Genomic DNA, 27,752 nt, shown 5'->3' on the forward strand with positions numbered 1-27,752 from the left:
TATTGGTCAACAGCAGGCTGAATATGAGCCAGCGGTGTGCTCAGGTGGCCAAGCAGGCCAATAGCATCCTGGCTTGGATCAGAAATGGTGTTGCCAGGAGGACTAGGAAAGTGATCGTCCCCCTGTCATCGGCTCCAGTGAGGCCACACCTTGAATAGAGTGCTCAGTTTTGGGTCCCTCGCTACAAGCTGAGGCAGGGGAGGTTTAGGCTAGACATCAGGAAGAGGTTCTTCACTGAGAGGGTGGTCGCACACTGGAACAGGCTCCCCAGGGAAGTAGTCACTGCATCAAGCCTGTCGGAGTTTAAGAAGTGTTTGGACTGTGCACTTAGTCACATGGTCTAAACTTTTGGGCAGACCTGTGTGGTGCCAGGAGTTGGACTTGATGATCCTTATGGGTCCCTTCCAACTTGGGATATTCTATGATTCTACGAAGAAGGACATCAAGGTGCTGGAGAATGTCCAAAGAAGGGCAACAAGGCTGGTGAAGTGGCTGGAGAACACATTTTATGAGGAGTGTCTGAGGGAACTTGTTTAACCTGGAAGAAAAGGAACTCGGGAGACCTCATTCTACTTCACCATCACATCACAGAAACAGCGATAGTGTTATCTGTATAAGAAAAGAAGTCATGATATTTTTAATGCTTCACTTCATAGGAAAAAAACTATCAAAAATTTTTAATAATATCCAGCTCTAAATGAAGTTATATTTGAAATATTTGGCAAGAATTGTCATAAGATTAGAATAAATATTTTTTTACCCTGCATTTTGTTGGTCATATAAATAACAAGTTTCTGTCTGCTACAGAAGAATTTTCTTATTCACTATCAAATGTGAATCCCTGCATACACTACTTATATACATATTGTTACCTTGAAGTGTATGACTAAATCGAAGTTGATGTGTGATGAAAACAAGTATTAACAAGTGCTGCCACATAACTTAGACTATTAAATTCTTTCCCAGAAATACAGTAAAAGTCATGTCATGAATTGCTTTTTCTTGAAAGTTAAAAATTTATTACACTAACATTATTCCACGGCAATAAGTTTCAGAGCAAATTATTTACTCTGTTTTCATTATAATTTTTCTAGTAGTCTTCAGCAAATAATGCCACAAACTGAAGTTCCATATTTATTTCCAGTGAAGGTAATATAAATATCTTGACGCATTTTTGCAAGTCTTGTTTAATGGTGTAGTACAGCTTGGAACTTAAATGCATATGCCAGATTTTGTCCAGTTTGGAATCAATATTAAGTGGATATATAAAGTACTACGAAAAGTTCTGTTCAAGATATTTTTTTTGTTTGTTTGTTTTTTAGGTAACCACCCTTGTAATTTGAGACCTAAATCAGTAAGAGAAGAATGTGATACCTTACATTCTCATATATTGAAACCTTGTACTGCTTATTATCTTTTGAAGATATTTATTTATTTATTTATTTATTTATGTATTACATTACATATACAAATACATCACATTAAATGGCATGCTTGTAAGGCATTCTTCCAAAAATATTTATACCATAGATTATCAATATTCAATATATCAATATATATATTATAATATATATATTATAATTATATATTATAATATATATATTATAATTATATATTATATAATATATTATATATATTATATATAATATATTATATATAATTATATATTATTATATATAATATTATATAATATATATTATATATATTATAATATATATATATCAGTATGTTGTATTTACTAATAAAATTATACACAAGCCTGTGACCTTCTGCTGCTACCACTTTTTAGGACAGCTGGATGAGGTAACTAGGGAATAAAACAGCAGTAGTTAGGCCTGTAACTCTCAGTTTATTTATAATGTTGAAGAAGAAGAAAATGAGAATATGTTGCAAAACTGTCTTGATTTTGTATACAATTAATTTCCATATGAACAAAAATTTTCAGTAATTTTTTTGAAATCCCAGGGTGAGAAGCCTCCTGGCAGTGAATGATAAAGAAATTGTTTCTGAAAGAAACCTATACCAAACTTGGAGTATATTAATCCTCATAAAACCATAAGTTTTGCATCCTTGGAGTCAGGTTCACATTACAAAATTTGTTTTAATTATTTCTTATTATTTTATGAGTTAGTTTTTCTATTAAATTTATTGTCCTTCACTCTTGCCTATTTTTAAAAAGCAAATGCCTATGACCTGTTCTATGAACTGTCTTCTGGGCACCATACTCTTAGAAGTGTCACTTATTCAGGTTGAAAAGACAATTTTCAGCAAGAAATGTGAACATGTATGTATGAGTTTTCCAAAGCAAACAAGGACATTTCTGTTATTGCTGATCACAAATATTTAAAATACAGTGACCGTGTTTTTTTTTTTAATATATATTTTTAATGCTATTATATGTATATATACATATATGTATACAGCAAAGTGTGTGTTTAAGCTCAATGAAAATCAAGCTGCCCTTGACCATGGTTTTACATGGTTTACATAAAATACAAAATTAAAAAGGGGAAAAAACAAACAAACAAACTGTCAGATCAGCAATTCCCCAGGTCATAAGTACTCTGACCGATAGTCCAAAAATACCTATGCGTTGATAGTCAATGCATATCATACAATCAAAATGAGTTTGACCTCATACAACCAAAAAAGATGTGCTGAAGGAGCCAAATATAAAATAGATTGTATGAAAGACATACTAGTTCACTAAAGCAGTGCAAATGCAAAAGAGCCAAACAATTAGGACTTTGAAAAGAAGCAACACTGAAATCTATGTACTTAAAAAAATGCATAGTCACACACAAAAAATAAATATTTATATATTTATAGTAATATTTATATATTTATCTCTCTTCTAGATATTCATTCATAATAACTTGAGAGGTTTTACATCTTTCCATTCAAGCTATGTGGAGCTGGTATGAACAGAAAGGGAAACCACTAGATAAAATAAAATAAAATAAAATAAAATAAAATAAAATAAAATAAAATAAAATAAAATAAAATAAAATAAAATAAAATAAAATAAAACAATAAATAAATAAATAAATAAAAGTTAAATTTATGTGTGTTTTTTTTTTTCAGTCTCGATTGGCCTTTTTTCACAATCTGGATCACTGTCCCCCAGCCAATTCCACATGGTCTAATGAGTTACCTAGCTCATTTCCTGCTAAAGAACACTGAAAGAAAATCAGTGAAACAATCTACTGAGCACCTTTTTTCCTACTCAGTTAAAGGCAAAGACACATAAGAGTATAGTGTTAGGTCAGAGGTTGGACTCGATGATCTTGAGGTCTCTTCCAACCTAGAAAATTCTGTGATTCTGAGTACATAGGTAGAACAAAGTCTCACAGATTAAAACCAAAACCAACCAACCGACCAAATAAACAAAAACAAAAAAAAACACACACACACACACAAAAACAACCAAATAATAAAAAAAAAAGTTCTGAAAATCTCCATGGCTCTTACTTATTCAGTTACCTAATGAAATTAGTTTGTTGCTAGTGAACTGCATTTTAAAGTTGTCCTTCATTATGTGTGTTTCTCTGTTTCCACCTGGTATGTTGCACAGTGCTCAGTAGCTTGACACATGCCTTATACACACAGCACAGGTAACTGTTGTGCTGCCTCCCAGCTATGTGTGCATGCTTATGCCATAAATATTTAATGTAAATTTCATCAGGCAGCCTGAAACTGAAAGAAAACAGATTTTTCTTTTCTAAATTTCATCATTCCCATTTGCTGCCTTCTCACTCTGACCCAGTAACTCTCTGACATTTATTTCTACATAAAAAAACGTTCAAAGTTTTTTATATGAACTGTCAAGAATGAAAATATATATATATATATATGCTCCTATCTGAGACTAATTTATAGCCCGTGTTTTGGTCATTCCTCTTGAGGAATGCAGGTTGATCTCCTCAGGCAAGGGAAGATATGAACCAAGTTTTCAGAAAAGCTGAGTGAGTTAGATACCTTTACTATCTGAACTGCCTTCACTTGTGGTAAATATGAACAAGCTTCTTCTAGTCTTTGTAAACACAGCCAGAGTTCTAACCTGAGGCTATGGATATCAAGTAGGCAATAGACTTCTTGTTAGCTTTTCATGGATTTCAGAATCCATGCATTTAAGTTAAAACTATGTAATAAGGACGAATTTCAAGAATTTGTTATAGTTATAACTGCAGTCTGTGTACACATCCTTAGTCACCAGTTCCCTGGGTGATCCTGGGACTCCACAATGAGTCTGCTTAAATGAGACAACAGGCTGATTTGAGATGGTGAACAGCTTTGAAACACACCAACTTGAGAAAAGTGGTTGATTGAAGTCCTGCCACCTTCACAACAAAGCATTTGATTAAATGCTCTAGGCCTTTCCTGGTGGGAATTTCAGACAATCCCAGAAATTCTTCTCCAGGTGCTGCACTGCATGGGTTGACAGACAGGCAATTATGCATTCTTAAATATGCATCTTTTATTATTATTTTTTTTTGGAAGTCACAGCAAAATGATCCACACAATTGATGTTGCTAAAAACCTTAGAGATAGCATTTCTTCAGTTAAGCCATTCAGTTGATTGAAAGCACTTTAAACAAAAACATTATATCTGGTAAGTATTCTGATAGCTTCACATTGCAAGAAATATGATATTGAAAGCATTTTGGATGTCCTGAAAATGTATTACATGCTATTTCATCCAGCACTGAAGATAACTGTAACAGCTTCTCGTATTCACCCTCAACAGAAACCCAGCTACATTTTGTGAGTCAGAGCATGACTCATTCCTTTGAAAATGAAAGGAGACTTTTATGAATTATTGTCACATTAAAAAACAAACTATTATTTTTCTCCACCTAATATTAATTCTAAAAATAATCTCCAGACAGTTCAGCCATCAGTCTTTTTCCTGATCAGACTATTTAAAACACAGGACAGAATTTAAGAGTGTTTTCAAGTATGAAAGTAGAAAGGAATGAAAACAAAAAAAATATCTCAAGTCTAGATTAATAGAAGTAAAAGGGTCAATTTTCAAATGAAATTAGAAATTCTTAAAGGTACACCCTGGGAGACACTGAGACATTTGTGTCAACAGCAGTATAAAGTATTTCTGTAAACATGCTGAAAAGACATATTTAGTTGATGTAGGACTATTTTTGTTCGTTTGTTTGTTTTTGGTTTGTTTGTTAATGCTGAGAACATTACTAAAAATGGTGAAGAAATACATTGTTTTTCTCTGAAATACTATTTTCTACCATGTCTATGACTTTTTTTTTTTTTCTTGAAAACAAACTCTTGACTTACACAAGCTGAAGAACAATTTATCAGAATTTCTTAACAAAATACATGTACATGTGAAGAAACATCAAAAGGAAAAACTCATCTCTAAGAAGGGAAAAGGAGATCCAAGTACCTAAAGTTTGCTTACCCTTTCCTTAGTCCCCTGGGAAGTTAGGAATAAAACTCTTCTCAAGAGGACAGATTTTCCTTCTCCCCTCTGACAAAGGCAGACCCTGTATCAAGAGACCCATGGGGCCATGTCCCCATCCAGGGCTCTGTCCAGGGAGGTCGTTCTTCTCCAGTGCTGGAGCCATGCCTTGTAACACCACACCATTTTTTTTTCAGCAGTTTCAAATAGCTCCTTAATTCAGGTAAGAATATCATATCTTTATGATATCTCTTCCAATGTACAGAGTGAATACTTTCATCCAGAGATAGAATAGTTCAATTGGAAGGGACCTTCAAAGATCATCCAGTCCAACAGATATTAGAGAGATTTGTTTACATGCATATGATTACAAAATAATAATAACAATAACAGTAACAATAACAATTACATAATACTCTTCACCAAGAGGGTGGTTGCACACTGGAACAGGGAAGTAGTCACTTCACCAAGCCTGTCTGAATTTAAAAAGTGATTGGACTGTGCACTTAGTCACATGGTCTAAATGTTTGGGTAGACCTGTGTGGTGCCAGGAGTTGGACTTGATGATCCTTATGGGTCCCTTCCAACTCAGGATATTCTATGATTCTATGAACTTTCTAGTGGTCAATGATGTCAGTGACTCTATGATTCTATAACATTTACATTTCATTTGAAATCACTGAAGAATTGTTAAATGGAGAATGGATATTTTCAGTAGTCCCTTTACATATCTTAGTGTTGTTTTTGTTGGGTTTGTTTTTTAATTATACATGATTCAAGTAACTCAGACACCATAAGGACAAGCTGCTGAACCTCAGGCATAAAATGAGTTACTGATTTAATAATTAGTCCTTAGGCACTTGTAATTCTTCAGTGCTGGATTTTCAATATGCCACAAACTACCTTTCTCATAAAAAAATGGTGCAAGATGTCGATTGCACTTAATACCTAAACTCATACTTTATAGTGAAAATTAATTAAATCCATAATTGAAACCTCCCCCAAAGAAACAGTTGTGCTCAGGAAACATGTCTTAGTGGAAAATTTCTAGAGAGATTTCTAGAGAAATTTTCCATCACTAAACAAAAAAGGTGGACTGAAAATTATTCAAGTATAGAAGAGCAAAATGAGGACAAAAGACTTTTAAATCAATCTAATCTTACAAAGCTTTCTCAGCTAAAAAGATAAACAAAAATTACTGAAATTTACTGATAACTTCTGAATAAAGTGTATGAATGCTTAAATTGGGCAGTTTACCAGTTCTCTCTGTAGAAACAGAGAGCCTAGCAACTTCAAGAGGAATCTGACAATCAGAATCATGAATGGAAAATGAACACATAGTAAGGAATGAAATAATTTATCTTTCCCTCAAAATGCAGAGTCCTTCCAACTCACTCAGATGAAAACTATAAATGAAGTAAAGGACTATGGTAAATAACACACGGTTCTGCTACTGCAAAATGTATAAAATAAAACATATACATAGTTTATCATCTATTATATGAGACTTTCTTCACAGAACTAATCAGTCTTACAATAATTTATCTAATCAAGCACCTTGAGAAATCATTTAAAAAACATTTTAAAATCATTGGAGGAAATCATTGTTTTTCTCTTAACATATGTGCACAGACATTCAAAATATCACCTCAGCTCTGTTGGTTTGCAGGATAGGCCATTCCTCAACTTCATTTTGCTATTCTTTAGCAAACGAAAAATTTTGGTAAGCTGAGAAACAGTTCCCTATTTTTCATTCCACACATATGCTGAAATCTGATATGAAGTCTTCATTCTTTCTCTACTTGCTCTCCATATACAACTAGATGTCGTTCCTGACACACCTAATTTAATGATGATTGTAGTGAGCAAGACCTTTTCCTCATAATATCTGTGTAGCATAGGTGTTTACTTGATGTGAGGGTTACCTCACAACAGTAATCCCGAAAATTCTCAGTTTAAATGTCATGGCAGATTTATGCTCTGTATCTAGCTTAATTGAAAACTCTTCTGAAGAAAGGTTGAGGGAAATAGGCTTGTTTAGCTTGGAGAAGGCTCCGGGGAGACCTCATTGTGGCCTTCCAGTACTTGAAGGGAGCGTATAAATAGGAGGGGGAACGCCTGTTTACATGCGTTGAGAGTGATGGGACAAGGGGGAATGGTTTTAAACTAAGACAGGGGAGATTTAGGTTAGAAATTAGGAGGAAGTTTTTCACTCAGAGGGTGGTGAGGCACTGGAACAGGTTGCCCAGAGAGGCTGTGGATGCCCCAGCCCTGGAGGCATTCAAGGCCAGGCTGGGCCTCTGGGCAGCCTGCTCCGCTGGTTGGCAACCTTGCCCAGAGCAGGGGGGTTGAAACTAGATGATCTGTAAGGTCCTTTTCAACCCAGACCATTCTATGATTCTATGATATGATTTCTTAACCCTTGAAATATCTCCTGAGGTACTTCTCTATAAAGAAACTTGTACTGGTTTTCCAATAGGTGCCCTTCTATGAATGAAGAGTGAACGTCCATCTTTACTAATTCTGATGGAATTTCATAAGGATTAGAAAATTCATAATGCTTTCATAAGCATTAGAAAATTATTTTTTGTTGTTTAGTATTTTTAAAATATAAAAATGCATATTATATCTTACCGCCTTTATTGATTTATCTTCCTGTTGCAGTCTGTAATTTTCCGGGTGGATACTCTCCACTTGTGTACCATTTACTTTAAAAGAAGCATAGAATCCTATGAAGCTATTGGGAAAAAAATAGAAATACTACTTATTGTTCAAATATAACACATACGTGCCATATAAAATAAAAGCAAGCTATGCTGAAGCAAAACCCACTGAAATGCTGGGAAGAAAAAATTACATTTTTTTTCTCTAAACCTGAAGTATACTTGATGAAGTATTTGACAAAAAGACCAACGTATTTTTTTCTTTGTGCTGAGGGTTAAAAAAAGATAAAAACAAATACCATTCATCTTATTTTTATTCTTGTTCTTATTGTTCTTTTTTCTTATTCTTCTTCCTCTTCCCCAACATGAAATCCACGATGATATCATTGTGAGATGTAACAATTAAAATAAAACCATAATAATTAGGAAATATCCCTTTCCAGATATTAATAACTATTTATTACTTATATATACAGGTTTTTAATAAGAAATTTGCAATTTATAAACAAATTCAACACATTATTCCATCCAATTAAAAGGTCTGATTTTTGCAACATTTTGCTGTATTACCACCAGCTAGTAACCTAAACTGTTTGTCTGATTGTTCTTACTATCTACAGACCAGCTGGCATTGAAGTTCCCTGCTTTTCATCCATTAATTTGACCTCTGAAAAATGTTCTGGTAATGGAATAGTTAGCATGGAGACCACTGTTCCCTGCAGTCTGCTTCCTAAAGGCTTTCTACTTTACAATGGTATCTGTGCAGTCTTTGTAAAGACTCAAGAAAAGCATGGGGGAAAAAAAAAAAGTCTGATTAGAAAGTAAAAATATTTTTGCAATAAATTATCCTTTTTCTGTAATTATTGCATATGGTTTGTCTATCCTGCAAATTTGGTAGCCCTAATTAAATAATTTAAAAATATTTAAACTTTCACATTAAAATAAAAAGACAACTAAAAATAAGTTTGTGGTTTTGTTTTTTTAAATGTTTTATATTTCAAACCTAATTTGCCACTGCCACAAAAAGAAATATGAGTGTTTTATTACATTCATTACAGAATTAAGATGGATAAGACTGATAACCAGCCAAAAATAAGTCTTTGAGCAATACAGAGAACTGAATATAGCAATAGCTCACAGCTGTCACGGAAGACCATTATTTTCATGATTTACAACTGTAACAAATAAGATCTTGCTCTTGCAGCTATGCCAGGCTTAACCCACAACACCAAATTACCACACAGTTAAAGAGCCTACTAGAATGATAATGCTAACGCTTTTGAGCAGTTTGGGAATTTCTTGTCCATTTAAGACTCAGTCACTAATTTGTGCAAAATAACACAAGCTACTGAAATATGACCAACTTTGATGGAGTAAGCTGAATGGGCCACATTTGTGATCCCATTTGCTGAAAGAGTCTTCAGTGAGCCTTCTTATTAGTGGACTTTGAAACTAACCTTAAGGATCTTACAAGATCAAGCTGGTGTTCTGTATTTCCAGCTAATTAGTGAAAACATCCACACTAGATGAGTAAAAGCGTGTCTCTTATAGATGAATTTGTTGATAAAAAATGCAAACTTTTATCATATTCATAGATATGTTATAGATTTGTTAAAAATGTTCTCCCTATCATTTAATCTATTGTAGTTGTTCTTGCAAAAACTAATTTCAGATAGCATTATTTTAGGCTTTTACTTTCTTCTGTGTCTGGAGCAGTCAGGAAGCCAATGACTGTAGAGTTTCAAATATAAATACTGCCCTGCAACATAAGTTGTATATCCATGGGAGACTTATTTCAAGGCAGAATTTCAAACGACCTGCTGTACATTATTCTGTCTGCCCTGAACATCACTTGAAGGATATTTTCTAGTGAAGTTTTATAGTCTGACTGAAGCTCTTTCAGCATGCTTTCTAAAACTGAACCAAGGACATGTCTTGCAACAATATGTTCAGTAAGGTCAGATCGTTGAATGGGACAAGGGTTAAATTGCCTGGCTGGAGCTCTTCCAGCACAATCTGCTATTTCTAAATTCTAAGACACACGCCCGGAAGCAAGACTTACATTCACCTTTTGTATTCCACTTGTAACTAGGGAAAAGGCTTTAACTGTGCTCTGCAACAATATGTCACCTGCATAGCCCAATCAGTAACTCACCCAGACACATTAGACTCAAATATACTTCATTTATTTCTCAACTGCCTTATTTATGCATGTGTTTATAGACGTGCAAGTATTTCTGCCTCCTGTATCTGGAAGTAGCTGTGTCAGAATCTAATCAGAGCTTCACCTTTAAGAGCAATAACTCCAGTTTCTCCCCCCAGAAAACTGCAAGAAGTAAAATTTTTTATCTTTAATAGTAGCTACAGACAGAAGAGAAGAGTTTTGGCCTACAAATGCTGAAATTCAGTTTGACTTGCTAGGTCTATTTCTGATAAGAAGTGAGATTCTATTTTAAGAGTTTCAAAATTAATCTCCTTTTAACCTCTTTATAAAGTCTCAGATGGGAATTATGAGTTAGGTATTGTGCTAATATATTTATTATTTTATTTATTTGTATACATATCACTGTTCCGGTTAAAATAATAATAATTAAAAAAAGCTTATCTCACAGCATTTTTTTTCTTATAGTTATTGAAAGTCATTAATCTATAATGCAAATTCTAAAAATAAATTAAGATTTGGAAGGAACAGTTATTGTTTTTTAGGCTGAGTCTTGACCAATTCTGATTTTTTTGCAGATATTTCTAGAAAAGTACGAAAACCAAAAACTGGGTAGGTAAGATTTTCACCGTTAAAAGATTTTCAGAGTTAAAATCTGATGATACACTTAGTATTAACCTGTACAGTGCACAACTGATAAATGATCTCATACATGATCAGTAGATAAGGCTCTTGCTGAAACAAGGCCATTCCTTTACAAATATGTAGATTTATCCTACTCTCTGGTTATAGCTGATTAAGCTACCAAAATAAATACATTTCCAAACTAGTCAAGCAGGATGAATTCCCTATATAGTAATCAATTCAAGCAACTTTTTGATGGCAGCTTCTGGAAATTTCCACCTCAAAAGAAGGCATATACATGAGACAGCAATGTGTCCTTGCTGCAAAAAAAAAGTTAATGGTATCCTGGGCTGCCTTAGGCAAAGTCTTGCAGGCATGTTGAAGGAGGTGAACCTTCCCCTCCACTCAGCACTAATGAGGCTGCATTGGGTTACGTGCCTAGTTTTGGGCTCCCCAGTACAAGAGAGACGTGGACATGCTGGAGAGAATCAAGCAAATCACAACTAAGATGATGAAGGGACTCTATCCTATGAAATCCTGCCAGAGTTCAAGAAGACGACATAGACATATGGTTTAATTTTTAGGTAGTCCTGTGTGGGGCCAGGAGATGGACTCAGTGATGCTTGTAAGCCCCTTCCAGCTTGGGATATTCTGTAATTCTATGATTCTATGATTCAGGGTTAAGAGAGCTGGGACAAAAGGATCATGAGAGAATCTTGCAGCCCAGAAGGCCAACTGCATCCTGGACTGCATCAAAAGAGTGGCCAGCAGATTGAGGGAGGTGATTGTCTCCCTCTGATCTGCCCTTGTGAGGCCCTACCTGGACTATTGCATCCAGGTCTGGAGTCCCCAGCACAAGAAGGATGTGGGGCTGTTAGAGCGGGTCCAGAGGAAGGCGACAAAGATGATCTCCTAGGAAGAAAGGCTGAGAGAACTGGGGATGTTCAGCCTACAGAAGAGAAGGCTCCAGGGTGACCTCATCACAGCCTATCAATACTTAAAGGGGTCTTATACAAAGGATGGAGAAGGGCTTTTTAAATAGATAGATAGATAATGACAGGACAAGGGGGAATGGTTTTAAACTAAAAGAGGAGAGATTAGAGATTAGAAGGAATTTTTTCACTCAGAGGTAGGTTAGGATTGGAACAGGTTGCCCAGAGAGGTTGTGGATCCCTGTCTCTGGAGGTGTTCAAGATCATAAATGTTATATGAGGCTCTGGGCAACCTAATCTAGCGGGTGGCATTCCTACCTATGGCAGGGGGCTTGGAACTAGATGATCCTTTGATCCTTGGAACTAGATCCTAGGTCCCTTCCAACCCTAGCCATTCTATGATTATGATTCTATGATCTTATCAATGCATATAAATGCCTGAAGGGAGGGTGCAAGGAGAATGGTGCCGGTCTCTTTTCAGTGGTGCCCAGTGATATGAGAAGAAGTAATGGGAGGTTCCATCAGAACCTCAGGAAAATTTTTACTGGGGTGGTGACCAAGAACTGGCACAGAGTGCCCGAAGAAGTTGTGAAGTCTCTCTCCCTGAATATCTTCAGAAGTCATCTGGATGTAGTCCTCAGCAACCTGCCCTAATGGCTCTACTTGAGCAAGGAGGTTGGACCAGATGACCTCCAGAGATCTCTTCAAACCTCAACCTTTCTGTGATTCTGTGACTCTGTGATACTGACAGGATAAAAGAAGTGAAAAAATCAATAGCATGAATTCCCTGGAAATAAATGTGTGCAATAAAAAGCTAATTTTCTCAAAGGTGACGAAAGTAAGGTCACACCTTGAAATTCTGCAGTCATTTCCACTGCAGAACAGCAGAGAAAGAAAGAATGTGAAATCCTACAAATAACCTGCAAAGGCAGTTATTTATCTAATCTAAATTACACAACTTCAGTTCTTAGCTTATCCTGTAAGTACCTGTAAGTTTAAAATTCTTACATTTATTTTATTTTCAGTTCTACTGGAGCCAAAATGACAATATTAAAAACTAGAGTACCATACACAAGAAGTTAAGTATGCTGCATAAGAAAACTGAAGTGCACTATGATTTGTAACAGATAACACGAAAATGAATAATGCAAGAGTCTAAAATTGTCACATCTAGACCAATCATATAGCTATTGTTATAAATTACAACTCTCTAAACTACTTACTGCTGAATCACATATTTAGAAAAACCTAATGGCTGTTAAACCTGTTGGATTTTTAAATTTTATCTCTGGGTATTATAAATGTCTGTAACTATGCTAATTGCAAATCTATTAACAAAATATGCAAGTATATTGCGTATCAGCATATGCATGAGATACATGTGATTAGCTGTGAGGGCTGTCACCTGTTGTTTTTAATAAATACAACAATAATGGGATTTTCTAAGTGTCCCATTTCTCCCCAAATACCTACTTCAGCTTAAACAACATAAGCTCTTTTCTTCATTCAACCACAATTTAATTAAATGAGTCTCCTTTGTGTGCTTAATTCTACTGTAGGAATTTGGGGAAGTAAAAGGAAAAGCTTCAATTATTTCAAGGGGCAGAAGATGAATAGCTTTTTATTATCTATTGATTTAACTCGTACCTATGAACTCCTTAAATTTTATTTTAATTACTATAAAATTAGAAAAAGCTCAGCAAATATTCAACAAGATACTGCTGCAAAAAATACTACTCTTTGCAACTAATGACAAAGACACTATATTTTTGAAATTTGTATGGGTAGACAAGGTGATAAGGAATTTATGTTTTCCGCTCAGCTGTTTTCTGTGCTCTAATCTAAGTTCTACTGTCTAAGGAACAAATTCAGCAAGAAAAACATGTAGCAGTTACAGGGGCTAAAGCATATTTTTTACAAAACCTAAGCTTTCCATAAGAAAAAAAAATCATATGGAAAATCAAAATGATGTTTTTGTGTTTGTTTTTGTTTTCTGGAATATTTTTTGATGGAAATATGCTTATACACAAAATGACACTCCTCTACCTTTATAAGTGAGAAAAGACCTCCTATGCACAAAAATTGACATTTTCTACTTTATTCATCTTGGTGAAAGTAGTTTGAAAGTCCAATTTACAGAGGCCTTGTCAATGCCCTCCCACGGGATGCCATCCTTCCCAAACTGATCCTGTGTGACCTGCCCACAGGCAGCAGCTCTTCAGAAACTGCTCCAAACATGGCTCTGTACCCCAGGGTCCATCCGTCAGGAGAAAACTGCTCCAGCATGGGTCTCCCACGGCTGGCAGCTCCCCGCAGACCTCCTGCTCCTATGTGGGCTCCTCTCCACGGCTGCAGCTGTAGCCTGGGGCCTGCTCCTGCGGGGGCTCTCCATGGGCCGCAGCCTCCTCCAGGCCACATCCACCTGCTTCACTGGGGGCTCCTCCACAGGCTGCAGCGTGGAGATCTGCTCCATGTGGGACCCATGGGTGCAGAGGGACAGCCTGCTCCACCAGGGGCCTGTCCACAGGCCACAGGGGAACTTCTACTGCATGCCTGGAGCACCTCCTGCCCTCCTTCTGCACTCAACCTCGGTGGCTGCAGGGCTGGTTCTCACATCTCTCTCCCAGCTGCTGTTGTGCAGCATTTTGATTTTTTTTTCCCCTTTTTAAATTCTGCTTTCTGAGGCACAACCAGCATTGCTCACTTGCTCAGTGCTGGTCAGCGTTGGATCCCTTTGGAGCTGGCTGGAGGTGGATCTGGTATGACATGGGGATCTCTTCACAGAGGCCACCCCTGCAGCTTCTCCCACTCCAGATACAAAAACCTTGCCATGTAAACCCAATCTACTACTGTAGCACACTAAACAAGATTTTTGACTTTACTTTGAAAGGTTTTTGTATTGATATGACAAGTACAAAGTCTTAGTAGTTTGTGTGCTGGCCTTTACCTGAAAAGTTATGAGCCAGCAGTGTGCCCTGGCAGCCAGGTGGGCCAACCGTATCCTGGGGTGCATTAAGCACGGCATCGCTAGTCGGTCAAGGGAAGAGATTGTCCCACTCTACTCTGTGCTGGTGCAGCCTCACCTCTAGTACTGTGTGCAGTTCTGGGCACCACAGTACAAAAAGTATTAAAACTGTTGGAGAATGTCCAGAGGAGGGTGATGAAGATGGTGATGGGCCTGGAGGGGAAGATATACAAGAAGCAGCTGAGGTCTTTTTTTTTTTTTTTTTTTAATCTTCTCCAGTCTGGGTGACAAAGACGATGAAGGGCCCAGAGGGGAAGACGCATGAGGAGAGACTGCGGTCACTTGGCCTGTTCAGCCTGGAAAAGAGGAGGCTGAGGGGAGACCTCATTACAGTCTACAGCTTCCTTACTAGGGGGAGTGGAGGGGCAGGCACCGATCTGTTCTCCTTAATCACCAGTGATAGGACCCATGGGAATGGTGTCAAGCTGAGGCAGGGGAGGTTTAGGCTAGACATCAGGAAGAGGTTCTTCACTGAGAGGGTGGTCGCACACTGGAACAGGCTCCCCAGGGAAGTAGTCACTGCATCAAGCCTGTCGGAGTTTAAGAAGTGTTTGGACTGTGCACTTAGTCACATGGTCTAAACTTCTGGGCAGACCTGTGTGGTGCCAGGAGTTGGACTTGATGATCCTTATGGGTCCCTTCCAACTTGCGATATTCTATGATTCTATGAACTTTCTAGTGGTCAAGTGCCACTTCTCTAAATGCTTCTGTCTTAAACTCAGGGAATGGCTTGTAAAGAACAGATCTGACTAATCACTGTAACATGTAAGTCCTTGATGCCAATGAAGGCTTGAGGAGCTAGTGCTTGTCATTAAGTTTTCAGGGAGAAAACAATGAAAAGGAGGTAGACTGTATTGAAAGAAGTTGTAAAAACAATTTCCAGTTTACATGAGAAGGAAACCCCTCCATACACCTAATATTAACATTGCATTCATTCTGTCAGAGACATTGGGATGATCCATGAAGACTGATCACACCCTACCCCATCACTTTCTTCCTAAGAAAAGATGAAATATAAGCTGTGACAATAACATGCGTGCACTCACACACTCACACAAGCACCCACACTCACATACCCACCCACCCACCACAAACACAAAAAAGTTTTGTATATAGGAAGGCTTTTTATCTGGATTTTCACTGTGTTACTAATTATGCTTTTCTGTACTGATTAGATCTCCTGGACTATTAAAAATTGTAGATTACCAAAACTTTGTAAAACAGATAAAACATTAATCTGAGTAGATATAAATTTTTCACTCCAGGATATGTATATGGTGTATCCCTTTTTCCTGTAACAAGATTTTGAATGTAAGGGGATTTTATTTCACCATGACATTGGGAAAAAACAGCAGGGTTGCTGCTATCAAATTTTCTGTGTTTGCATAAATCGTAAACCTGTTCTTTCCCAAGTATTAGTGACAGTGTAGGCCTTTGAAGGTCCGAGTCAGTTATTAGACCAAATCCACAACAATTTTTGAGGGGAGTGGCAAGTCTGAATCCTTCATTATGTCACTGGAAGTTGCCTTCATAAGTAATGTTACACAGAAAGCTGTGACAAAGCCCAGCTCAGAGGAATCTCTAGCTCTGTTTGGAAAAGAAAAAAAGAAAAAAAAAAGAGTCTTGGTGAATAGGGAGAGAATGCCAAATGACATTCCTAAAATACTAAAAACATAAGATTTTATTGTGATACCTCCAGTCTCAAGACAGAGTTTATTTCTGATGTATCTAACTCACATAAAAATACATCTCCCATAATGTACTTGCCATACATGTTTACTGATGACTGAGACCCATATAATGGAAAATATGGCATAAATATCTCAGCAAAATTATTTATATAATTATATGTTTTCAGCTTTCTATATAAACTTAGGGAAAATAAACAAAATAGAAGAAAACGGTGAAGTATTGACCTCAAGATCAGATCAGTACTGAGTGTTGTAAACACTAGTGCCAGTTGTGAAAAATTGCAGGAAGCACTCATAATACTGAATATGTTGCCAAGGCAGATACAGAGGAAACTCAATTTAGACAAATGTAAAATGACACACAGAAAGAAAAATCCTCATCTCAACACAAATCCCAAACCACAAACAAAACCAACCAACCAAAAAAAAAAAAAAAAAAAGGAGACATGGATTGGGCTAGACTGATCAGCTTCAATATAACCATTTGTATATAGTACATGGATGCTGAAAAAAAAATGAAAATGTTACCTGTTTACAAATATATACATATATATAGTACATTGTACATTGTCACTGGTGCAATCCCAAATGTTGATGCAAAGCTGACATTGTTCTGGCATTTAAGTCAGCAGTGCTGCAACATTGCATTCCCCTCAGAAGAGTCAGGCATCAAGGAACCTTGCTTCAAGCCTAATTTACTATGATAGGTCTTGATGTGGATCTCTATCATCTGTCAGGTTCTCAGGCATGTCATATCCCCTTTTGTCTGAGATCTTTGCATCCATAAATTTGGCATCTGGAATTCCAATGGTCATTGACATTTTCAAATTTTTAAACTGAAGAATTTTACTGAGAGTCTTGGAATAAAAATGCTGCTTCATATAGAGCAATGAGAAACCACAGAGGTATAAAAATATTATTTATTTCTAAAACAAAGTGTTTTAATGACAAAATATTTGCTTTTACTATGTTCATATTGCTTATACTATGTTCATAAAAGTAAGAAACAAAAAGTAATCTAGGCTGAACATTAAAGCAAAACAACAATTAAAAAAAAAGAAAAAAGAAAAAAAGAGAGAACTGTGTAACAGTATTGAAAGTATCTTTTCAGAATTGTTTTCCTATTATTTCCGAAGTTATCTACCCACAATTACTGTCTTGCTCTACATAACTGTGGTGGTTTTACTCAGGTGGGCAGCTGAGCTTCACCACAACTGCTCTCTCATTCCCCCTCCTCAAGGGGGAAAGGGGAGAAAATATGATGCAAAGGGCTGAAGGTTTGAGATAAGGACAAGGAGATCACTCAGCAATTATTGTCATAGGCAAAACAGACTCAGCATGTTATATTTTGTTTGTTTTCTTGTTTGTCTTCTTAAAAAGTTATGGGCATAAAAAGAATCTCATTGCTGCCTGTAATCTCTGACATTGTTTCATCAGCATCTGTTCTGGGTATCCTGAAACTTCCATTTCTGGTGGTAGTATATTTTTATAGAATCTGAGGAAAGGCTGGTGTCCCTCTCTTCAAAATGTCATAACCCAGAAGTATCACAGACACAGTACTCCTTTTTCGCAAATGAGTCCAGTCACAGAAAACACCGGGTGCCCATAAGGGCTCCTTCTTTATTACTGTTGGTTTAGACAGCCTGGAATATTGCAGCACAAGATCAGCATGAAGGAAAAATGAGCTTGCCTTTCACCATAGCAGAAAGCTTAGATAAAAAGAGTGCTTTGACACTTGTGATATGCCAAGTGCTTTGTTTGCTTGTTTGCTTGATTGATTTTTTTTTTTTTTTTTTTCTCTATGAACCACTACTATGGTTGACCTCACCATAGCAACATTCCAATTAAAAAGGGTCTACATAATTTTTATTTCAGTGGTGCTGGAAAAATGGGGGAATTTACCATGGATGCATACTGGTGAGAGTTTTGGAAAGTGAATTTAGGACAGTCTACTTTGAATTTCAAGACCAAACTCAACAGATGCATTATTCAGACACCTCAAGGGAATGATAAACATGCTTATGCAGATGATTTTCCATTTCTATGGTGCATTTGGACTCCATGCAGTAATTACAAATAAAAAACAAAACCCCATAAAAAGCTACTGCAAAGATAAAAGTGGAGATTGCCAGAAAAAAGATATATATTTAATGTTATTGTTTCCCTCCAGTATAGAGGGTAACAGCTCAGAAAGTCAAGAGTGAATTTGAAAGGATTCCTAGCAGTACTTTTAAGAAAGAAGTTTTACCATTACATATTTTGCACGGTTAGTAGCTTTCTAATTCAAAACACTCTGTAGACACAAAATGCTCAATCATATTACTGGAATAGCTAAAGGACAGAACACTGAAGTAGAAATAATAACTCTACACAACTCTGTTATAACTTTTAACAAGACTTGCATAATATTCCAGTTTATGAATTTCTGTGCTTGAAGTGAGATTATTACTTGCACATCACACTTTTAATTTTTACCCTTCACTTTCATTTAATTTAAAAAAGCCCAAGGTTATAATCTCTCCACTATGCTACAACTTGTTTTACAAGTTCCCCCCCAAACCCATTTTTTTTTCAATCCTAGGAACACTCTAATTAAATTCAGAAAAAAAAAAAAAAAAAAAAAAAGAGCAATGAGAAAATATAAATGATTATTTTAAATGGAATCTAGATTACCATGCTAGTAAAAGAAATGCAGTTCCAATCATAAAAATGTCAAAACAGTTTAAGAATTAGATTTTGCCTAAGAACTGGCTGAAAGGCAGGTCTCAGAGGATTATGCTCAGTGGCACAGAGTCTAGTTGGAGGTCTGTAGCTAGCAGTGTCTCCTGGGGGTCAATATGGGGTCCAGTCTTGGTCAAATTTTTAATCAATGACCTTGATGACGGAGAAGAGTGCACCTTCAGCATGTTTGCTGATGATACAAAACTGGGAGTGGCTGATACCCCAGAGGGCTATGCTGCCATTCAAAACTATCTTGACAGGTTGGAGATATGTGCAAAGAGGAACTTCTTGAAATTCAATGAAGGCAAATGCAGGATCATAGAATCATAGAATCATTTATGTTGGAAAAGAATTCTAAGGTCATCTGGCCCAACCTTTAATCTTTTCACTGCCAAGCCCACCATTAAACCATGTCACTAAGTTCTACATCTACACATTTGTTAAAGATCTTCAAGGAGGGTGACTCAACCACTTCCCTAGGCAGCTTGTTCCAGTACTCCACAACAATTTCAGTGAAGAATTTTTTCCTAATATCTAACCTAAACTTCCCCTGGCAAAACTTAAGTCCATTTCCTCATCTTAAAGAGGATCCTTCACCTAGGGAGGAAAAATGCTATGCACTAGTTAAGGTTGGGGGCTGACCTGCAGAAAAAGTATCTCTTCAGAGAAGGATCTGTAGGTCCTGGTGGACAACAAGTTGACCATGTCCCAGCAATGTGCCCCTGTGACCAAGATGGACAATGGTATCCTGGGGTGCATCAGGAAAAGCATTGCCAGCAGGTAAATGGAGGTAATCCTCATCCTCTACTCCAGAGGATCCTTCCATATGATCTCTAGATCCCTTCCAACCTCAACCATCCTGTGATTCTATGATTACTTGGTATATTTTTTGACAATTTAAATGTATATCATGGCCCTGACTGCATCAATAGTCTGTAATTGACATGACCAGCCTCTCATGGGACCCCTCAGCTCAACTCTCTGCCAGTGGCCCAAGATCTCCATTGCAGTTCAGTCCCCTAAACCCCACCCTCACCTGAGCTATGCTTGTTGGAAAGCCTATGTCAAGCCCTGGCACCTTCTTATCTTCAGTTATTGGCTGGGCTCTGCTCAGACCTAACTCATTATCCCTCATTTGTCAGATGAATGTTGGACCTGTCACCAAACCTGTTCTTCTTGCCCTGCTTGGGTACAGCGGTACTGTGCCTTCAACAGGGAAAACACTGCCCTGACAGTGTTGCAATCTCCCTTGTGTCCCCTTCCTTTGAGGGGCAGTCCCACTTTTCCTGCTTCCTGATGATTTTATCTTTGACACAAATACTGTGGCTTTGGTCACGAACATAACACTCCTATGTAGGTTAGTCGTTTTTCAGTCCTTGAAAGCACATCAAGAACAAAAAATGTGACAGTTTAAGTAGTCCATGGTTACTGAATAATGTCACCTGCAGCAAAATACATCCTGATCCTTGCAGGGACCAATTATCTTACAATACACTGATTAAGTGGTCAGAATGTGTCATAATTAGTAAGTATTACTTGAAGAGAAAAGGTCAATATTCTTCTTGTTCTTCCTTTAATGTGGATTTCCTTTGGCAATGAGGTTTGAGGAAGGGAGGAAATTAAATACTTTCCTTATTGTAGGGGATTGAAGAATTACAAATGGATTATTTCTAACGACATTTGGTTTAGTCGTTCAGCTTTAGCTACCATATAGCAGCTCACCAGTGACACATATTTGCAAAGCATAATATAACTTCATTAAATAAATAATAAAACAACAAAACAAAGAACAACAAAACAACCAACTGTATGAAATGGATACATCATAAAATAATGTAAACAAGTGTAAATCATTAAAAGCTGAATCTGATGAGACATACCAATATTAATCCACAGTCCTACCATTGTTTCACTATAGAATTATAAGTAGTTAAATGCTTCTTTGAACCTTATTAATAGTATATAAGTGGAAAGTTCCTGACATGAACATTTGAATTTTGCAAAGGTTTTTGCACTTATGGGCTAAATGCAGTATGGAAAGCCAAGAATATTGTTAATTAAGATCATAATTCAAATTACAAAAAATGTCTGATCTAGTCCATTTAAACAAAGATTTACAGCCCAAACTAATTAAGAATGACTTAATAACACAATTTAAGGTGTTATACAAAACATAAACCTCCTAGGACTGACCTACATTCTTGAATATTATGATCACCCAATGGTCCTCTGGGTTTAAGGCTGATGGTGTCTATTCAGGTAGTGCTGGCATATTTCAACACCCTGAAGCCTTGACTGGGAGAATTGGGATATTCGTGGTATCTTCCTCTTTGCCAGGAGGGGGATAATGTTTTTATTTTCTTCCTCATTCTTGAGATCCATTTTGTTTTTTTTTTTTATACATTCTCCTAGCAGAGTCTGTCAACACTCTCCTATTTGTTTGCTATTATTCAGCTGTTCTCTTCTCATTATTATCTCTAAAACTGGTTTTATGGTTTTACCTGAGCAATATGAGGCTTCCTCCCTGTAACCAATGATTGTCTATTGTGATTTACATTTCTTTTTTGAGAACCCTGGGATCACTCCATACCTAAAATCTTCTGCACAAAATTTTATTCTGGAAGAAAGAGGCAACTCAATATACACTGAATAAAATAACTTTTTTTTTTTTTTCTTCTCTAAAATAATCCTGAAAAATAAATATATGAAAGGCAAAATTATCTGCTTGCTAAACAACTGTTATCAAAGCTAAAATTTGCTCAGACTGAGACAGAACTGAAAAAGTCCCAAGACCCTGAGTTGTGCAGTCTTTACAAAGCCTTGGGACTTTTACTTTTTTAATTTTACTTTTTACTTTGCCTTTTTAAAGGCAAAACCCATTTCAGGAATGATAGAATTCATAATGTTGTTGACAGGTCATTATCTAAGATTGTTGTTAGAAACATTCCTTTTTTTCTTCATGACAAAAAGAAATTTTTGTTTTCTCTTATAAAACAATGTGAAAAGTAGAGCCAACATTTGGATGTCCCCTGCAATGATACTATGCAAAGATGGCCATTTCCCTATCATCCGCATTTTCACCAGAAAAGTGTGTTGTATGACCCTGGATGCACTTTTGAGTGACCAGGCATGTTGACGCTAGATGGGGCACAGATGTCCAGGTGGGGCAATAGTGTTCTGAGCAGTAAGCTGGCTGAGCTTGTGTGGAGGGCTTTAAACTAGGTGTGGTGGGGGAAGGGGATGTACATCTGAGTGAAAAAAATCATACCTGAGAACACTATCTCTAAGTAATGGCCGGTAAATGCCTCTGAACTGTCCCAGTGCAATCAAGAAAGATTCTAGGACAGCAATATAACTGATTGCCCAGATGAAATGCCTCTACAACAATGCACACAGCATGGGAAACAAGCAAGAAGAACTGGAAACTATGGTGCAATTAGACAGATTTGTCCTAATTGCTATCACCAAAACATGGTGGGATGGATCACATAAGTGGAATATTGGAACAGAGGGCTACAAACTCTTCAGAAAGGATAAACAGGGAAGGAAGGGACAGGGTGTTGCCCTCTACATTAGGGAAGTGATTGACTGTGAAGAGTTGCCTCTGAGGAACAGCCATGGACAGGTTGAGAGCTTGTGCGTGAGAGTTAAAAAACACACCAATAAAGGCCAGCTTGTGGTTGGGGTCTACTACAGGTCACCTAATCAAGGGGAACCTGTGAATGACGTAGTCTGCTTTCAACTACAAGAAGTGTCACGCTTGCATGCTCTCATCCTGATGGGGACTTCAACCACCCAGATGTCTGCTGGGAAAACTACACAGCAGGCTGTGAGCAACCCAGGAGACTTCTGGGGTACATCGAGAATAACTTCCTGTTCCAGGTATTAGACAAAACAAGCAGATAATCATTATCTTCTAGACAGTTATGTGTTTTAAAGAGAGAAAGAAAATAAAAAGCAAGTGTGAAATGTTTTCAAACTTTGCCTAGCAAAATTATTTCTTCATGTGTATTTTGGTAGAAATTGACATTTATTTTCCCTGATATTTCTAGTTTTTCAGAATTTCAGGGTCTGTTTTGTCTTGTCTTTCCCACTCACCCCCCATGGTAGATTTCCTGGAACAGAAATAATATCATTTTGAAAATATATTAAATACAGAAGCCACATGAACTTCTTGTATGGGGTGGATACAGTCCTTGTTGTTCTATATAATGATTAGAGGGGAGGAGAAATAATTTTCTACCTAAACAACATGCCATTAATTTTGACTGAATATTTCTTTGAGTCTAATACTGTGTTCAACTGAACTATGTGCTCCTAGAAAACTTGTTCTGAAGAAATTTTGAAATGAAAAGTAGCTGTGACTCTACTATTTTTCTTAATAGATTTTTTCCTTTTAAAATATTTTTTGCTCTTATTTCCTTTCCCAACCCCAACACAGTTCCAGTTTGACTGTCTGACAAAAGGTGCATTTAGCACCTTTTAATTGTGAATTTCTCTACTAAGTTAGAGTCCCTATAAATATTATTGAAAGGGATTTGGCTTTTAATCAAGTCATATTTCAGTTGTCTTTTAGACAGCTGAAGTGATCACATTTTTAAATTCTCACATTAATGTGTTTGTGTTTTTTTTTTTTTTAATGTTTTCTGTGGTTCTACATATTCTTCATATTTTCCACATCTTTTTCTTTACATTGTAGAAAATGTACTTGTATAGGGTATTTCAACAGGAAGTTAGCTGAAACTGTACTTTCAGATGAAAATGACCCATCAAATACTGTCCTCTCCTGTCCATCCTCCTCTATGGACAGATGGATTGTATTAGTTCTTCTAACAAGTCATTCAAAAATCTGACTTGGAGGCTCACACTTACGTTCTTACAAAGGCCCCTACACCTCCTTCCATGTTATGTCAATATGCATACAGTGACACAAAGTCATGCTACTTTAGTCAAGGATCCTGTATATACTTTGTATGACTCACTACTTCAGATTTAGAAAGGAAATACACAGTTGTGTGTATTATCTCCATTCTTTGAAGCATAAGAGTGTCTGACTTAATACAACTTGCATACCAAGATGATGAAACAAGGTGAGGATTACTTTACTATGCACTTTCAAATCATAGCATCACAGAATGATAAAGGTGGGAATGAATCCCTGGAATCACCTATCCTAAACCCTGCTCTGTTCATTGTGATGTTTATCCTCTATTAAAACACAACATGTTCAGGGAAGCATCAATTCCCTAGTCCTATGCATTTCAAACAAGACCTACTTGATTTTAATATCACAAAAGAATAAAAAGGGAGTACTAAGAACAAAAAACAAACAAGTAAATTTCAAATTTCAGAGGACAGCAGCCAATAGTACTTTGAAATGCATTACAGTGCATTTCAGGAAGAGGAAAAAAGGTAGAAACTAAATTGGAAGCACGTGTCCAGAATAAGAAAGCAATATTTTTTTTTTAAAAAAAAAACAAGACCTTCTGTTTTTGCTCCTTACATTTTTATTAAATTTGTCTTTGTAAAATGAGAATAGTATTGCCCTGAAATACAGGCATGGGGGGGGAGAGGGGAGGAGGAGGAAAAGAGAGGGAATGGCGATAATAGGGAAGGGAGAATTAAAATAAAGCACTCTACACCTCATTTTATTTCTTCTCACTGAAAGAATCCAGGATTCTTTCTCCAATGGTGAAAGCTGATCTCCATTTTCCTCTTCTCTATTATTTATTCTAAATATATTCCAACAATTTATTCTATGTTATCCAAATCAAACCACAGTTTCTAAGAACAGATGGTTGTGCTAGAAAATAAATATTCACAAGTATTTATGGTACGTTGCTACAAAAATGTTAATAATTATTTTCTAGGTAGCTAATGAAAAAAAATATTTATTGTAAATAATTGTGTACAATTAAATTGTGTACATTTTTTTTCTTTTTTTTTCCTAAGGATCTGAAATTAAAATGATCATTTAAAAACCTATTGCACATATTGCAGTTTATTGCCTTAGATACAGATTCTTTTGTTTAAGAGATGTGGCAAAATCTGGGTCATTTAAATGTACATTGTAGCAAAACCTGTGGATTTTTTAATTTGTGGTGTAATTACAATTGTGATGTAGTAGAGTGTAAGGGTTGTACTTAAATGCACACCCAACACACATAGTCCTTAATCCCTGGATTGGGCTAGGACAACAACCTAGTGAGTCTCAGGTCACTCAGATGAAAATATCACTGCAAGGGTGTTGGTGGTGGAGATTCTGTCACCATCTTGAGAGCACCTGGCTATTCTGTTCAAGATTAGATTCCCTTTGTGAAAGTTAATCTTGTACAGATGATCCTAGTAAATTAGTTGTGTGGGTTTTTCTAGTCAACTCTCCATCTGTGAGTGTCTGTCCAAGAAAAACCATAATAGAAGCTGTACTCAGAGTAAAGAAAAGTGACAGGAAACACAATCCTCAGCTTTGCACCACAGTATTATACTTTCTAGATTCTTATGTATGTGAGTACATTATCATTTTACACTATATATAATCCTATTATGCTCAAGCACGAGTTTTTTCTTGCTTCTACAAAAATTTCCAGCTGAGGGGCATAATTTAAATACCTGAAAAATGAATATGCTTAAATCTTTGCAGATTCAGTGCCTGAAACACTCTTCCCATCAGTCATTTGTACAGAATTTCACTTTGTGCAAAGGGGACAAAGGAATCCATAGGTTCTCTCAGGTACTTTTGAAGACAATTCTATGCATTGTTTCAATGTAGAAATTAATAGGCTGGAGTCTCACACAGAATTTGCAAGATTTTTTTTTTAATTAAACTTAATATTTATATGCTCTGAAAATTAAAATGACTGCAGTATAGACGATTTTAATGACCACTCAGTCATGAGAGGTCACTGACTTTAAGTCAAACTTGGGAATGAAGAACAGAATATCAGTCCTTGTTTTACATCTGCCTAGAAAATTAATGATGTATTAAAATTTAATGGCAGTAGAGTCCATCACCCCTCATAAATGGTCTATCTCAATGTGTCAGTGTGTATATTAAAACAGTGTGTCTCATAGTAAATGAGAGACCGATCAAAAATTAACCCAATTCTCAATGTAATTACTATGAGACAGTGATTGGACTAACCACTCTTAACTTCTGACAGTGATTGAAATGCTATTACTCCTCCCCACTGCAGACCTCTACATTGGACTCTGCTCCATTGAAAGTACACAATTTATCCCAAATTTACCCCAGTATCAACAAAGCATGCAACAAATTCCATAAGGATTTTATAAAACCTCATCAATTAAAAGTGTAAGGTCAATTAAAAGAGTAAGTATAAAGAGTTGTAAAAAGATTTTATCTTTGATATTATATATTTCATACATGAAAAGTATTTATAAGACTTGTACTCTTAGAAGTAAGCAGCAGCAAATCATAGAATCATAAAATGGTCTGGGTTGAAAGGGACCTTAAAGATCGTTTAATTCCACCCTCTCTGCCATGGGGAGGGACACCTTCCATTACAATAAGATGCCCAAAGCCTCATCAAATCTGTCCTTGAACAATTCCAAGGAGGGAACATCCATAAATTCACCGGGTGGCTTGTTCCAGTGCCTCACCACCCTCTGAGTGAAGAATTTCTTCCTTATATATAATCTAAATCTACCCTTTTTCAGTTTAAAATCATTACCCCTTGTTCTGTCACTACGCTCTCTGGTAAAGAGTTTCTCTTCATCTTTCCATGTCTTGGTCTCTGTGGCCTGGATCATAGCCCAGCCTGGGATTTACCAGAACTGTACATTCTGGAAGGTACCAGAATGGCACCATTGGACAACACCAACTTTGGAGGAGGCCAATATGCTAGAGGCCTGCTGTTCAGGCTAAATATAACTAAATATGCTGGAAGCTGTTGAAAAGTCTGTCATGAACATCAAGTTCAACAAAAGTAAATGCAAGATGGGGCTATCTTGAAAGCAGCTCTACAGAAAATTATCTGATGGTCTTATTGACAACAGAATAAATCTGAGATAGCCAGGTGCTCATGCAGCAAAGAAGGCCACCCATACCCATGGCTGTGGTAGTAAAAGTGTAGTCAGAATGTCAAATAAAATGATCTGGCCTTTGTGAAACCATATCTGGAATACTGTGTCCAGTTTGGGGCTTGCCATTGCAAGAGTGATATTGACATACTAGAGTGAGTCCAGAGTAGGCCTTAGAATGCAGGCCATGCATAGATAGGCTGAAAGAGATACTCAAAATACTCTAAAATACCATCAAAATACTCCAAATGCAAGAACCACCCAGAAAACGCCTGAACCAGGGACCTCCCCCTTCTTACATAAAACCTGTCCCTCCTGTTCAACCCCACTTAAAGAACATGTGGTTCACTGATGTGTCTTCCAGAAAGGAGGGAAAGGTATGGAAATACTGAGCAGTAGACCCGAATATTAATTCATAATCATGACAGATGGAGAAGGAAGTTCTCAGGTGGGAGAATCGATAACTG

The 27,752-nt window shown here is 36.7% G+C and overlaps 1 long non-coding RNA gene across 1 annotated transcript in view; it reads right to left on the reverse strand.

The window, feature by feature from the left end:
- LOC140003135 (uncharacterized) overlaps positions 1-27,752 on the reverse strand; it is an 81,287-nt gene that overhangs the window by 27,915 nt on the left and 25,620 nt on the right. Inside the window, exon 3 of the long non-coding RNA XR_011811151.1 lies at positions 8,063-8,165. This is a non-coding gene — a long non-coding RNA (uncharacterized lncRNA). The remainder of the gene's footprint in view (positions 1-8,062; positions 8,166-27,752) is intronic.

This window comes from Anas platyrhynchos, chromosome 8, assembly GCF_047663525.1.
Source record: "Anas platyrhynchos isolate ZD024472 breed Pekin duck chromosome 8, IASCAAS_PekinDuck_T2T, whole genome shotgun sequence".
Lineage (NCBI taxonomy): Eukaryota > Metazoa > Chordata > Aves > Anseriformes > Anatidae > Anas > Anas platyrhynchos.